General features: G+C 47.2%; 1 protein-coding gene across 1 annotated transcript in view; it reads left to right on the top strand.

The window, feature by feature from the left end:
• LOC148523016 (uncharacterized) overlaps positions 1–16,743 on the top strand; it is a gene marked incomplete at its 5' end in the record, with an annotated part of 321,274 nt that overhangs the window by 71,590 nt on the left and 232,941 nt on the right. The gene's annotated exons all lie outside the window — the stretch shown is intronic.

Genomic DNA, 16,743 nt, shown 5'->3' with positions numbered 1-16,743 from the left:
TGCATTGTAGGACCAGATGTATTATATCTCCCTCTGCAGCCTATTTCCTCCATCATTACCTCCCACATGGGTCACAGTGATGTGAGGAAGGGGGAAGGTGCATTTTAGGACCAGATGTATTATATCACCAACTGCAGCCTATTTCCTCCATCATTACCTCCCACATGGTTCACAGTGTTCTGAGGAAGGAGGAAGGTGCATTGTAGGACCAGATGTATTATATCACCCACTGCAGCCTATTTCCTCCATCATTACCTCCCACATGGGTCACAGTGATATGAGGAAGGGGGAAGGTGCATTGTAGGACCAGATGTATTATATCACCCACTGCAGCCTATTTCCTCCATCACTACCTCCCACATGGGTCACAGTGATGTGAGGATGGGGGAAGGTGCATTGTAGGACCAGATGTATTGTATCACCCACTGCAGCCTATTTCCTCCATTATTACCTCCCACATGGATCACAGTGATGTGAGGATGGGGGAAGGTGCATTGTAGGACCAGATGTATTATATCACCCACTGCAGCCTATTTCCTCCATCATTACCGCCCACATGGGTCACAGTGATATGAGGAAGGGAGAAGGTGAATTGTAGGACCAGATATATTATATCACCCACTGCAGCCTATTTCCTCCATCATTACCTCCCACATGGGTCACAGTGATCTGAGGAAGGAGGAAGGTGCATTGTAGGACCAGGTGTATTATATCACCCACTGCAGCCTATTTCCTCCATCATTACCTCCCACATGGGTCACAGTGATATGAGGAAGGGGGAAGGTGCATTGTAGGACCAGATGTATTATATCACCAACTGCAGCCTATTTCCTCCGTCTTTACCTGACACATGGGTCACAGTGTTCTGAGGAAGGAGGAAGGTGCATTGTAGGACCAGATGTATTATATCACCAACTGCAGCCTATTTCCTCCATCATTACCTCCCACATGGGTCACAGTGATCTGAGTAAGGAGGAAGGTGCATTGTAGGACCATATGTATTATATCACCCACTGCAGCCTATTTCCTCCATCATTACCTCCCACATGGGTCACAGTGATATGAGGAAGGGGGAAGGTGCATTGTAGGACCAGATGTATTATATCTCCCTCTGCAGCCTATTTCCTCCATCATTACCTCCCACATGGGTCACAGTGATGTGAGGATAGGGGAAGGTGCATTGTAGAACCAGATGTATTGTATCACCCACTGCAGCCTATTTCCTCCATCATTACCTCCCACATAGGTCACAGTGATCAGAGGAAGGAGGAAGGTGCATTGTAGGACCAGATGTATTATACCACCCACTGCAGCCTATTTCCTCCTTCATTACCTCCCACATGGGTCACAGTGATATGAGGAAGGGGGAAGGTGCATTTTAGGACCAGATGTATTATATCACCAACTGCAGCCTATTTCCTCCATCATTACCTCCCACATTGGTCACAGTGTTCTGAGGAAGGAGGAAGGTGCATTGTAGGACCAGATGTATTATATCACCCACTGCAGCCTATTTCCTCCATCATTACCTCCCACATGGGTCACAGTGATATGAGGAAGGGGGAAGGTGCATTGTAGGACCAGATGTATTATATCACCCACTGCAGCCTATTTCCTCCATCACTACCTCCCACATGGGTCACAGTGATGTGAGGATGGGGGAAGGTGCATTGTAGGACCAGATGTATTGTATCACCCACTGCAGCCTATTTCCTCCATTATTACCTCCCACATGGATCACAGTGATGTGAGGATGGGGGAAGGTGCATTGTAGGACCAGATGTATTATATCACCCACTGCAGCCTATTTCCTCCATCATTACCGCCCACATGGGTCACAGTGATATGAGGAAGGGAGAAGGTGCATTGTAGGACCAGATATATTATATCACCCACTGCAGCCTATTTCCTCCATCATTACCTCCCACATGGGTCACAGTGATCTGAGGAAGGAGGAAGGTGCGTTGTAGGACCAGGTGTATTATATCACCCACTGCAGCGTATTTCCTCCATCATTACCTCCCACATGGGTCACAGTGATATGAGGAAGGGGGAAGGTGCATTGTAGGACCAGATGTATTATATCACCAACTGCAGCTTATTTCCTCCATCTTTACCTACCACATTGGTCACAGTGTTCTGAGGAAGGAGGAAGGTGCATTGTAGGACCAGATGTATTATATCACCCACTGCAACCTATTTCCTCCATCATTACCTCCCACATGGGTCACAGTGATATGAGGAAGGGGGAAGGTGCATTGTAGGACCAGATGTATTATATCACCCACTGCAGCCTATTTCCTCCATCATTACCTCCCACATGGGTCACAGTGATATGCGGAAGGGGGAAGGTACATTGTAGGACCAGATGTATTATATCACCCACTGCAGCATATTTCCTCCATCATTACCTCCCACATGGGTCAGAGTGATGTGAGGAAGGGGGAAGATGCATTGTAGGACCAGATGTATTATATCACCCACTGCAGCCTATTTCCTTCATCATTACCTCCCACATGGGTCACAGTGATGTGAGGATGGGGGAAGGTGCATTGTAGGACCAGATGTATTATATCACCCACTGCAGCCTATTTCCTCCATCATTACCTCCCACATGAGTCACAGTGATCTGAGGAAGGAGTAAGGTGCATTGTAGGACCATATGTATTATATCACCCACTGCAGCCTATTTCCTCCATCATTACCTCCCACATGGGTCACAGTGATATGAGGAAGGGGGAAGGTGCATTGTAGGACCAGATGTATTGTATCACCCACTGCAGCCTATTTCCCTCGTCATTACCTCCCATATGGGTCACAGTGATATGAGGATGGGGGAAGGTGCATTGAAGGACCAGATGTATTATATCACCCACTGCAGCCAAATTCCTCCATCATTACCTACCACATGGGTCACAGTGATATGAGGAAGGGGGAAGGTGCATTGTAGGACCAGATGTATTATATCACCCACTGCAGCCTATTTCCTTCATCATTACCTCCCATATGGGTCACAGTGATATGAGGAAGGGGGATGGTGCATTGTAGGACCAGATGTATTATATCACCCACTGCAGCCTATTTCCTCCATCATTACCTCCCACATGGGTCACAGTGATATGAGGAAGGGGGAAGGTGCATTGTAGGACCAGATGTATTATATCACCCACTGCAGCCTGTTTCCTCCATCTTTACCTCCCACATGGGTCACAGTGATCTGAGGAAGGAGGAAGGTGCATTGTAGGACCAGATGTATTATATCACCCACTGCAGCCTATTTCCTCCATCATTACCTCCCACATGGGTCACAGTGATATGAGGAAGGGGGAAGGTGCATTGTAGGACCAGATGTATTATATCACCCACTGCAGCCTATTTCCTCCATCATTACCTTCCCACATGGGTCACAGTGATATGAGGAAGGGGGAAGGTGCATTGTAGGACCAGATGTATTATATCACCCACTGCAGCCTATTTCCTCCATCATTACCGCCCACATGGGTCACAGTAATATGAGGAAGGGAGAAGGTGCATTGTAGGACCAGATATATTATATCACCCACTGCAGCCTATTTCCTCCATCATTACCTCCCACATGGGTCACAGTGATATGAGGAAGGGGGAAGGTGCATTGTAGGACCAGATGTATTATATCACCCACTGCAGCCAATTTCCTCCATCATTACCTCCCACATGGGTCACAGTGATATGAGGAAGGGGGAAGGTGCATTGTAGGACCAGATGTATTATATCACCCACTGCAGCCTATTTCCTCCATCATTACCGCCCACATGGGTCACAGTGATATGAGGAAGGGGGAAGGTGCATTGTAGGATCAGATATGTTATATCAGCCACTGCAGCCTATTTCCTCCATCATTACCTCCCACATGGGTCACAGTGTTCTGAGGAAGGAGGAAGGTGCATTGTAGGACCAGATGTATTATATCACCCACTGCAGCCTATTTCCTCCATCATTACCTCCCACATGGGTCACAGTGATATGAGGAAGGGGGAAGGTGCATTGTAGGACCAAATGTATTATATCACCCACTGCAGCCTATTTCCTCCATCATTACCTCCCACATGGGTCAGAGTGATGTGAGGAAGGGAGAAGGTGCATTGTAGGACCAGATATATTATATCACCCACTGCAGCCTATTTCCTCCATCATTACCTCCCACATGGGTCACAGTGATCAGAGGAAGGAGGAAGGTGCATTGTAGGACCAGATGTATTATATCACCCACTGCAGCCTATTTCTTCCTTCATTACCTCCCACATGGGTCACAGTGATATGAGGAAGGGGGAAGGTGCATTGTAGGACCAGATGTATTATATCACCAACTGCAGCCTATTTCCTCCAACATTACCTCCCACATGGGTCACAGTGTTCTGAGGAAGGAGGAAGGTGCATTGTAGGACCAGATGTTTTATATCACCCACTGCAGCCTATTTCCTCCATCATTACCTACCACATGGGTCACAGTGATATGAGGAAGGGGGAAGGTGCATTGTAGGACCAGATGTATTATATCACCCACTGCAGCCTATTTCCTCCATCATTACCTCCCACATGGGTCAGAGTGATATGAGGAAGGGGGAAGATGCATTGTAGGACCAGATGTATTATATCACCCACTGCAGCCTATTTCCTCCATCATTACCTCCCACATGGGTCACAGTGATATGAGGAAGGAGGAAGGTGCATTGTAGGACCATATGTATTATATCACCCACTGCAGCCTATTTCCTCCATCATTACCTCCAAAATGGGTCACAGTGATATGAGGAAGGGGGAAGGTGCATTGTAGGACCAGATGTATTATATCTCCCACTGCAGCCTATTTCCTCCATCACTACCTCCCACATGGGTCACAGTGATGTGAGGATAGGGGAAGGTACATTGTAGAACCAGATGTATTGTATCACCCACTGCAGCCTATTTCCTCCATCATTACCTCCCAAATAGGTCACAGTGCTGTGAGGATGGGGGAAGTTGCATTATTGGACAAGATGTATTATATCACCCACTGCAGCCAAATTCCTCCATTATTACCTACCACATGGGTCACAGTGATATGAGGAAGGGGGAAGGTGCATTGTAGGACCAGATGTATTATATCACCCACTGCAGCCTATTTCCTTCATCATTACCTCCCATATGGGTCACAGTGATATGAGGAAGGGGGAAGGTGCATTGTAGGACCAGATGTATTATATCACCCACTGCAGCCTATTTCCTCCATCATTACCTCCCACATGGGTCACAGTGATAGGAGGAAGGGGGAAGGTGCATTGTAGGACCAGATGTATTATATCACCCACTGCAGCCTATTTCCTCCATCATTACGACCCACATGGGTCACAATGATCTGAGGAAGGAGGAAGGTGCATTGTAGGACCAGATGTATTATATCACCCACTGCAGCCTATTTCCTCCATCATTACCTCCCACATGGGTCACAGTGATATGAGGAAGGGGGAAGGTGCATTGTAGGACCAGATGTATTATATCACCCACTGCAGCCTATTTCCTCCATCACTACCTCCCACATGGGTCACAGTGATGTGAGGATGGGGGAAGGTGCATTGTAGGACCAGATGTATTGTATCACCCACTGCAGCCTATTTCCTCCATCATTACCTCCCACATGGGTCACAGTGTTCTGAGGAAGGAGGAAGGTGCATTGTAGGACCAGATGTATTATATCACCCACTGCAGCCTATTTCCTCCATCATTACCTCCCACATGGGTCACAGTGATATGAGGAAGGGGGAAGGTGCATTGTAGGACCAGATGTATTATATCACCCACTGCAGCCTATTTCCTCCATCACTACCTCCCACATGGGTCACAGTGATGTGAGGATGGGGGAAGGTGCATTGTAGGACCAGATGTATTGTATCACCCACTGCAGCCTATTTCCTCCATTATTACCTCCCACATGGATCACAGTGATGTGAGGATGGGGGAAGGTGCATTGTAGGACCAGATGTATTATATCACCCACTGCAGCCTATTTCCTCCATCATTACCGCCCACATGGGTCACAGTGATATGAGGAAGGGAGAAGGTGAATTGTAGGACCAGATATATTATATCACCCACTGCAGCCTATTTCCTCCATCATTACCTCCCACATGGGTCACAGTGATCTGAGGAAGGAGGAAGGTGCATTGTAGGACCAGGTGTATTATATCACCCACTGCAGCCTATTTCCTCCATCATTACCTCCCACATGGGTCACAGTGATATGAGGAAGGGGGAAGGTGCATTGTAGGACCAGATGTATTATATCACCAACTGCAGCCTATTTCCTCCGTCTTTACCTGACACATGGGTCACAGTGTTCTGAGGAAGGAGGAAGGTGCATTGTAGGACCAGATGTATTATATCACCAACTGCAGCCTATTTCCTCCATCATTACCTCCCACATGGGTCACAGTGATCTGAGTAAGGAGGAAGGTGCATTGTAGGACCATATGTATTATATCACCCACTGCAGCCTATTTCCTCCATCATTACCTCCCACATGGGTCACAGTGATATGAGGAAGGGGGAAGGTGCATTGTAGGACCAGATGTATTATATCTCCCTCTGCAGCCTATTTCCTCCATCATTACCTCCCACATGGGTCACAGTGATGTGAGGATAGGGGAAGGTGCATTGTAGAACCAGATGTATTGTATCACCCACTGCAGCCTATTTCCTCCATCATTACCTCCCACATAGGTCACAGTGATCAGAGGAAGGAGGAAGGTGCATTGTAGGACCAGATGTATTATATCACCCACTGCAGCCTATTTCCTCCTTCATTACCTCCCACATGGGTCACAGTGATATGAGGAAGGGGGAAGGTGCATTTTAGGACCAGATGTATTATATCACCAACTGCAGCCTATTTCCTCCATCATTACCTCCCACATTGGTCACAGTGTTCTGAGGAAGGAGGAAGGTGCATTGTAGGACCAGATGTATTATATCACCCACTGCAGCCTATTTCCTCCATCATTACCTCCCACATGGGTCACAGTGATATGAGGAAGGGGGAAGGTGCATTGTAGGACCAGATGTATTATATCACCCACTGCAGCCTATTTCCTCCATCACTACCTCCCACATGGGTCACAGTGATGTGAGGATGGGGGAAGGTGCATTGTAGGACCAGATGTATTGTATCACCCACTGCAGCCTATTTCCTCCATTATTACCTCCCACATGGATCACAGTGATGTGAGGATGGGGGAAGGTGCATTGTAGGACCAGATGTATTATATCACCCACTGCAGCCTATTTCCTCCATCATTACCGCCCACATGGGTCACAGTGATATGAGGAAGGGAGAAGGTGCATTGTAGGACCAGATATATTATATCACCCACTGCAGCCTATTTCCTCCATCATTACCTCCCACATGGGTCACAGTGATCTGAGGAAGGAGGAAGGTGCATTGTAGGACCAGGTGTATTATATCACCCACTGCAGCGTATTTCCTCCATCATTACCTCCCACATGGGTCACAGTGATATGAGGAAGGGGGAAGGTGCATTGTAGGACCAGATGTATTATATCACCAACTGCAGCTTATTTCCTCCATCTTTACCTACCACATTGGTCACAGTGTTCTGAGGAAGGAGGAAGGTGCATTGTAGGACCAGATGTATTATATCACCCACTGCAACCTATTTCCTCCATCATTACCTCCCACATGGGTCACAGTGATATGAGGAAGGGGGAAGGTGCATTGTAGGACCAGATGTATTATATCACCAACTGCAGCTTATTTCCTCCATCTTTACCTACCACATTGGTCACAGTGTTCTGAGGAAGGAGGAAGGTGCATTGTAGGACCAGATGTATTATATCACCCACTGCAACCTATTTCCTCCATCATTACCTCCCACATGGGTCACAGTGATATGAGGAAGGGGGAAGGTGCATTGTAGGACCAGATGTATTATATCACCCACTGCAGCATATTTCCTCCATCATTACCTCCCACATGGGTCAGAGTGATGTGAGGAAGGGGGAAGATGCATTGTAGGACCAGATGTATTATATCACCCACTGCAGCCTATTTCCTTCATCATTACCTCCCACATGGGTCACAGTGATGTGAGGATGGGGGAAGGTGCATTGTAGGACCAGATGTATTATATCACCCACTGCAGCCTATTTCCTCCATCATTACCTCCCACATGAGTCACAGTGATCTGAGGAAGGAGTAAGGTGCATTGTAGGACCATATGTATTATATCACCCACTGCAGCCTATTTCCTCCATCATTACCTCCCACATGGGTCACAGTGATATGAGGAAGGGGGAAGGTGCATTGTAGGACCAGATGTATTGTATCACCCACTGCAGCCTATTTCCCTCGTCATTACCTCCCATATGGGTCACAGTGATATGAGGATGGGGGAAGGTGCATTGAAGGACCAGATGTATTATATCACCCACTGCAGCCAAATTCCTCCATCATTACCTACCACATGGGTCACAGTGATATGAGGAAGGGGGAAGGTGCATTGTAGGACCAGATGTATTATATCACCCACTGCAGCCTATTTCCTTCATCATTACCTCCCATATGGGTCACAGTGATATGAGGAAGGGGGATGGTGCATTGTAGGACCAGATGTATTATATCACCCACTGCAGCCTATTTCCTCCATCATTACCTCCCACATGGGTCACAGTGATATGAGGAAGGGGGAAGGTGCATTGTAGGACCAGATGTATTATATCACCCACTGCAGCCTGTTTCCTCCATCTTTACCTCCCACATGGGTCACAGTGATCTGAGGAAGGAGGAAGGTGCATTGTAGGACCAGATGTATTATATCACCCACTGCAGCCTATTTCCTCCATCATTACCTCCCACATGGGTCACAGTGATATGAGGAAGGGGGAAGGTGCATTGTAGGACCAGATGTATTATATCACCCACTGCAGCCTATTTCCTCCATCATTACCTTCCCACATGGGTCACAGTGATATGAGGAAGGGGGAAGGTGCATTGTAGGACCAGATGTATTATATCACCCACTGCAGCCTATTTCCTCCATCATTACCGCCCACATGGGTCACAGTAATATGAGGAAGGGAGAAGGTGCATTGTAGGACCAGATATATTATATCACCCACTGCAGCCTATTTCCTCCATCATTACCTCCCACATGGGTCACAGTGATATGAGGAAGGGGGAAGGTGCATTGTAGGACCAGATGTATTATATCACCCACTGCAGCCAATTTCCTCCATCATTACCTCCCACATGGGTCACAGTGATATGAGGAAGGGGGAAGGTGCATTGTAGGACCAGATGTATTATATCACCCACTGCAGCCTATTTCCTCCATCATTACCGCCCACATGGGTCACAGTGATATGAGGAAGGGGGAAGGTGCATTGTAGGATCAGATATGTTATATCAGCCACTGCAGCCTATTTCCTCCATCATTACCTCCCACATGGGTCACAGTGATCTGAGGAAGGAGGAAGGTGCATTGTAGGACCAGATGTATTATATCACCCACTGCAGCCTATTTCCTCCTTCATTACCTCCCACATGGGTCACAGTGATATGAGGAAGGGGGAAGGTGCATTGTAGGACCAGATGTATTATATCAACCACTGCAGCCTATTTCCTCCATCATTACCTCCCACATGGGTCACAGTGATCTGAGTAAGGAGGAAGGTGCATTGTAGGACCATATGTATTATATCACCCACTGCAGCCTATTTCCTCCATCATTACCTCCCACATGGGTCACAGTGATATGAGGAAGGGGGAAGGTGCATTGTAGGACCAGATGTATTATATCTCCCTCTGCAGCCTATTTCCTCCATCATTACCTCCCACATGGGTCACAGTGATGTGAGGATAGGGGAAGGTGCATTGTAGAACCAGATGTATTGTATCACCCACTGCAGCCTATTTCCTCCATCATTACCTCCCACATAGGTCACAGTGATCAGAGGAAGGAGGAAGGTGCATTGTAGGACCAGATGTATTATATCACCCACTGCAGCCTATTTCCTCCTTCATTACCTCCCACATGGGTCACAGTGATATGAGGAAGGGGGAAGGTGCATTTTAGGACCAGATGTATTATATCACCAACTGCAGCCTATTTCCTCCATCATTACCTCCCACATGGGTCACAGTGTTCTGAGGAAGGAGGAAGGTGCATTGTAGGACCAGATGTATTATATCACCCACTGCAGCCTATTTCCTCCATCATTACCTCCCACATGGGTCACAGTGATATGAGGAAGGGGGAAGGTGCATTGTAGGACCAAATGTATTATATCACCCACTGCAGCCTATTTCCTCCATCATTACCTCCCACATGGGTCAGAGTGATGTGAGGAAGGGAGAAGGTGCATTGTAGGACCAGATATATTATATCACCCACTGCAGCCTATTTCCTCCATCATTACCTCCCACATGGGTCACAGTGATCAGAGGAAGGAGGAAGGTGCATTGTAGGACCAGATGTATTATATCACCCACTGCAGCCTATTTCCTCCTTCATTACCTCCCACATGGGTCACAGTGATATGAGGAAGGTGGAAGGTGCATTGTAGGACCAGATGTATTATATCACCAACTGCAGCCTATTTCCTCCAACATTACCTCCCACATGGGTCACAGTGTTCTGAGGAAGGAGGAAGGTGCATTGTAGGACCAGATGTTTTATATCACCCACTGCAGCCTATTTCCTCCATCATTACCTACCACATGGGTCACAGTGATATGAGGAAGGGGGAAGGTGCATTGTAGGACCAGATGTATTATATCACCCACTGCAGCCTATTTCCTCCATCATTACCTCCCACATGGGTCAGAGTGATATGAGGAAGGGGGAAGATGCATTGTAGGACCAGATGTATTATATCACCCACTGCAGCCTATTTCCTCCATCATTACCTCCCACATGGGTCACAGTGATATGAGGAAGGAGGAAGGTGCATTGTAGGACCATATGTATTATATCACCCACTGCAGCCTATTTCCTCCATCATTACCTCCAAAATGGGTCACAGTGATATGAGGAAGGGGGAAGGTGCATTGTAGGACCAGATGTATTATATCTCCCACTGCAGCCTATTTCCTCCATCACTACCTCCCACATGGGTCACAGTGATGTGAGGATAGGGGAAGGTACATTGTAGAACCAGATGTATTGTATCACCCACTGCAGCCTATTTCCTCCATCATTACCTCCCAAATAGGTCACAGTGCTGTGAGGATGGGGGAAGTTGCATTATTGGACAAGATGTATTATATCACCCACTGCAGCCAAATTCCTCCATTATTACCTACCACATGGGTCACAGTGATATGAGGAAGGGGGAAGGTGCATTGTAGGACCAGATGTATTATATCACCCACTGCAGCCTATTTCCTTCATCATTACCTCCCATATGGGTCACAGTGATATGAGGAAGGGGGAAGGTGCATTGTAGGACCAGATGTATTATATCACCCACTGCAGCCTATTTCCTCCATCATTACCTCCCACATGGGTCACAGTGATAGGAGGAAGGGGGAAGGTGCATTGTAGGACCAGATGTATTATATCACCCACTGCAGCCTATTTCCTCCATCATTACGACCCACATGGGTCACAATGATCTGAGGAAGGAGGAAGGTGCATTGTAGGACCAGATGTATTATATCACCCACTGCAGCCTATTTCCTCCATCATTACCTCCCACATGGGTCACAGTGATATGAGGAAGGGGGAAGGTGCATTGTAGGACCAGATGTATTATATCACCCACTGCAGCCTATTTCCTCCATCACTACCTCCCACATGGGTCACAGTGATGTGAGGATGGGGGAAGGTGCATTGTAGGACCAGATGTATTGTATCACCCACTGCAGCCTATTTCCTCCATTATTACCTCCCACATGGATCACAGTGATGTGAGGATGGGGGAAGGTGCATTGTAGGACCAGATGTATTATATCACCCACTGCAGCCTATTTCCTCCATCATTACCGCCCACATGGGTCACAGTGATATGAGGAAGGGAGAAGGTGCATTGTAGGACCTGATATATTATATCACCCACTGCAGCCTATTTCCTCCATCATTACCTCCCACATGGGTCACAGTGATCTGAGGAAGGAGGAAGGTGCATTGTAGGACCAGATGTATTATATCACCAACTGCAGCCTATTTCCTCCATCATTACCTCCCACATGGGTCAGAGTGATGTGAGGAAGGGGGAAGATGCATTGTAGGACCATATGTATTATATCACCCACTGCAGCCTATTTCCTTCATCATTACCTCCCACATGGGTCACAGTGATGTGAGGATGGGGGAAGGTGCATTGTAGGACCAGATGTATTATATCACCCACTGCAGCCTATTTCCTCCATCATTACCTCCCACATGAGTCACAGTGATCTGAGGAAGGAGTAAGGTGCATTGTAGGACCATATGTATTATATCACCCACTGCAGCCTATTTCCTCTATCATTACCTCCCACATGGGTCACAGTGATATGAGGAAGGGGGAATGTGCATTGTAGGACCTGATGTATTATATCTCCCACTGCAGCCTATTTCCTCCATCATTACCTCCAACATGGGTCAGAGTGATGTGAGGAAGGGGGAAGATGCATTGTAGAACCAGATGTATTGTATCACCCACTGCAGCCTATTTCCCTCGTCATTACCTCCCATATGGGTCACAGTGATATGAGGATGGGGGAAGGTGCATTGTAGGACCAGATGTATTATATCACCCACTGCAGCCAAATTCCTCCATCATTACCTACCACATGGGTCACAGTGATATGAGGAAGGGGGAAGGTGCATTGTAGGACCAGATGTATTATATCACCCACTGCAGCCTATTTCCTTCATCATTACCTCCCATATGGGTCACAGTGATATAAGGAAGGGGGAAGGTGCATTGTAGAACCAGATGTATTATATCACCCACTGCAGCCTATTTCCTCCATCATTACCTCCCACATGGGTCACAGTGATATGAGGAAGGGGGAAGGTGCATTGTAGGACCAGATGTATTATATCACCCACTGCAGCCTATTTCCTCCATCTTTACCTCCCACATGGGTCACAGTGATCTGAGGAAGGAGGAAGGTGCATTGTAGGACCAGATGTATTATATCACCAACTGCAGCCTATTTCCTCCATCATTACCTCCCACATGGGTCAGAGTGATGTGAGGAAGGGGGAAGATGCATTGTAGGACCATATGTATTATATCACCCACTGCAGCCTATTTCCTTCATCATTACCTCCCACATGGGTCACAGTGATGTGAGGATGGGGGAAGGTGCATTGTAGGACCAGATGTATTATATCACCCACTGCAGCCTATTTCCTCCATCATTACCTCCCACATGAGTCACAGTGATATGAGGAAGGAGTAAGGTGCATTGTAGGACCATATTTATTATATCACCCACTGCAGCCTATTTCCTCTATCATTACCTCCCACATGGGTCACAGTGATATGAGGAAGGGGGAAGGTGCATTGTAGGACCTGATGTATTATATCTCCCACTGCAGCCTATTTCCTCCATCATTACCTCCAACATGGGTCAGAGTGATGTGAGGAAGGGGGAAGATGCATTGTAGAACCAGATGTATTGTATCACCCACTGCAGCCTATTTCCCTCGTCATTACCTCCCATATGGGTCACAGTGATATGAGGATGGGGGAAGGTGCATTGTAGGACCAGATGTATTATATCACCCACTGCAGCCAAATTCCTCCATCATTACCTACCACATGGGTCACAGTGATATGAGGAAGGGGGAAGGTGCATTGTAGGACCAGATGTATTATATCACCCACTGCAGCCTATTTCCTTCATCATTACCTCCCATATGGGTCACAGTGATATGAGGAAGGGGGAAGGTGCATTGTAGAACCAGATGTATTATATCACCCACTGCAGCCTATTTCCTCCATCATTACCTCCCACATGGGTCACAGTGATATGAGGATGGGGGAAGGTGCATTGTAGGACCAGATGTATTATATCACCCACTGCAGCCTATTTCCTCCATCATTACCTCCCACATGGGTCACAGTGATATGAGGAAGGGGGAAGGTGCATTGTAGGACCAGATGTATTATATCACCCACTGCAGCCTATTTCCTCCATCTTTACCTCCCACATGGGTCACAGTGATCTGAGGAAGGAGGAAGGTGCATTGTAGGACCAGATGTATTATATCACCCACTGCAGCCTATTTCCTCCATCATTACCTCCCACATGGGTCACAGTGATATGAGGAAGGGGGAAGGTGCATTGTAGGACCAGATGTATTATATCACCCACTGCAGCCTATTTCCTCCATCATTACCTTCCCACATGGGTCACAGTGATATGTGGAAGGGGGAAGGTGCATTGTAGGACCAGATGTATTATATCACCCACTGCAGCCTATTTCCTCCATCATTACCGCCCACATGGGTCACAGTGATATGAGGAAGGGAGAAGGTGCATTGTAGGACCAGATATATTATATCACCCACTGCAGCCTATTTCCTCCATCATTACCTCCCACATGGGTCACAGTGATATGAGGAAGGGGGAAGGTGCATTGTAGGACCAGATGTATTATATCACCCACTGCAGCCTATTTCCTCCATCATTACCTCCCACATGGGTCACAGTGATATGAGGAAGGGGGAAGGTGCATTGTAGGACCAGATGTATTATATCACCCACTGCAGCCTATTTACTCCTTCATTACCTCCCACATGGGTCACAGTGATATGAGGAAGGGGGAAGGTGCATTGTAGGACCAGATGTATTATATCACCCACTGCAGCCTATTTCCTCCATCATTACGTCCCACATGGGTCACAGTGTTCTAAGGAAGGAGGATGGTGCATTGTAGGACCAGATGTATTATATCACCCACTGCAGCCTATTTCCTCCATCATTACCTCCCACATGGGTCACAGTGATATGAGGAAGGGGGAAGGTGCATTGTAGCACCAGATGTATTATATCACCCACTGCAGCCTATTTCCTCCATTATTACCTCCCACATGGGTCACAGTGATATGAGGAAGGGGGAAGGTACATTGTAGGACCAGATGTATTATATCACCCACTGCAGCCTATTTCCTCCATCATTACCTCCCACATGGGTCACAGTGATCTGAGGAAGGAGGAAGGTGCATTGTAGGACCATATGTATTATATCACCCACTGCAGCCTATTTCCTCCATCATTACCTCCCACATGGGTCACAGTGATATGAGGAAGGGGGAAGGTGCATTGTAGGACCAGATGTATTATATCTCCCTCTGCAGCCTATTTCCTCCATCACTACCTCCCACATGGGTCACAGTGATGTGAGGATAGGGGAAGGTGCATTGTAGAACCAGATGTATTGTATCACCCACTGCAGCCTATTTCCTCCATCATTACCTCCCACATAGGTCACAGTGCTGTGAGGATGGGCGAAGTTGCATTATAGGACCAGATGTATTATATCACCCACTGCAGCCAAATTCCTCCATTATTACCTACCTCATGGGTCACAGTGATATGAGGAAGGGGGAAGGTGCATTGTAGGACCAGATGTATTATATCACCCACTGCAGCCTATTTCCTTCATCATTACCTCCCATATGGGTCACAGTGATATGAGGAAGGGTGAATGTGCATTGTAGGACCAGATGTATTATATCACCCACTGCAGCCTATTTCCTCCATCATTACTGCCCACATGGGTCACAGTGATATGAGGAAGGGAGAAGGTGCATTGTAGGACCAGATATATTATATCACCCACTGCAGCCTATTTCCTCCTTCATTACCTCCCACATGGGTTACAGTGATATGAGGAAGGGGGAAGGTGCATTGTAGGATCAGATGTATTATATCACCCACTGCAGCCTATTTCCTCCATCATTACCTCCCATATGGGTCACAATGATCTGAGGAAGGAGGAAGGTGCATTGTAGGACCAGATGTATTATATCACCCACTGCAGCCTATTTCCTCCATCATTACCTCCCACATGGGTCACAGTGATATGAGGAAGGGGGAAGGTGCATTGTAGGACCAGATGTATTATATCACCCACTGCAGCCTATTTCCTCCATCATTACCGCCCACATGGGTCACAGTGATATGAGGAAGGGAGAAGGTGCATTGTAGGACCAGATATATTATATCACCCACTGAAGCCTATTTCCTCCATCATTACCTCCCACATGGGTCACAATGATCTGAGGAAGGAGGAAGGTGCATTGTAGGTCCAGATGTATTATATCACCCACTGCAGCCTATTTCTTCCTTCATTACCTCCCACATGGGTCACAGTGATATGAGGAAGGGGGAAGGTGCATTGTAGGACCAGATGTATTATATCACCCACTGCAGCCTATTTCCTCCATCATTACCTCCCACATGGGTCACAGTGTTCTGAGGAAGGAGTAAGGTGCATTGTAGGACCAGATGTATTATATCACCCACTGCAGCCTATTTCCTCCATCATTACCTCCCACATGGGTCACAGTGCTGTGAGGATGGGGGAAGGTGCATTGTAGGACCAGATGTATTATATCACCCACTGCAGCCTATTTCCTCCATCATTACCTCCCACATGGGTCACAGTGATCTGAGTAAGGAGGAAGGTGCATTGTAGGACCATATGTATTATATCACCCACTGCAGCCTATTTCCTCCATCATTACCTCCCACATGGGTCACAGTGA

Source organism: Taudactylus pleione, unplaced genomic scaffold (assembly GCF_031769625.1).
Source record: "Taudactylus pleione unplaced genomic scaffold, aTauple2 ptg000134l, whole genome shotgun sequence".
Taxonomy (NCBI): domain Eukaryota; kingdom Metazoa; phylum Chordata; class Amphibia; order Anura; family Myobatrachidae; genus Taudactylus; species Taudactylus pleione.
Note: the sequence above shows the minus strand (reverse complement) of the source record. Positions and strands in the feature narration are given on the sequence as shown.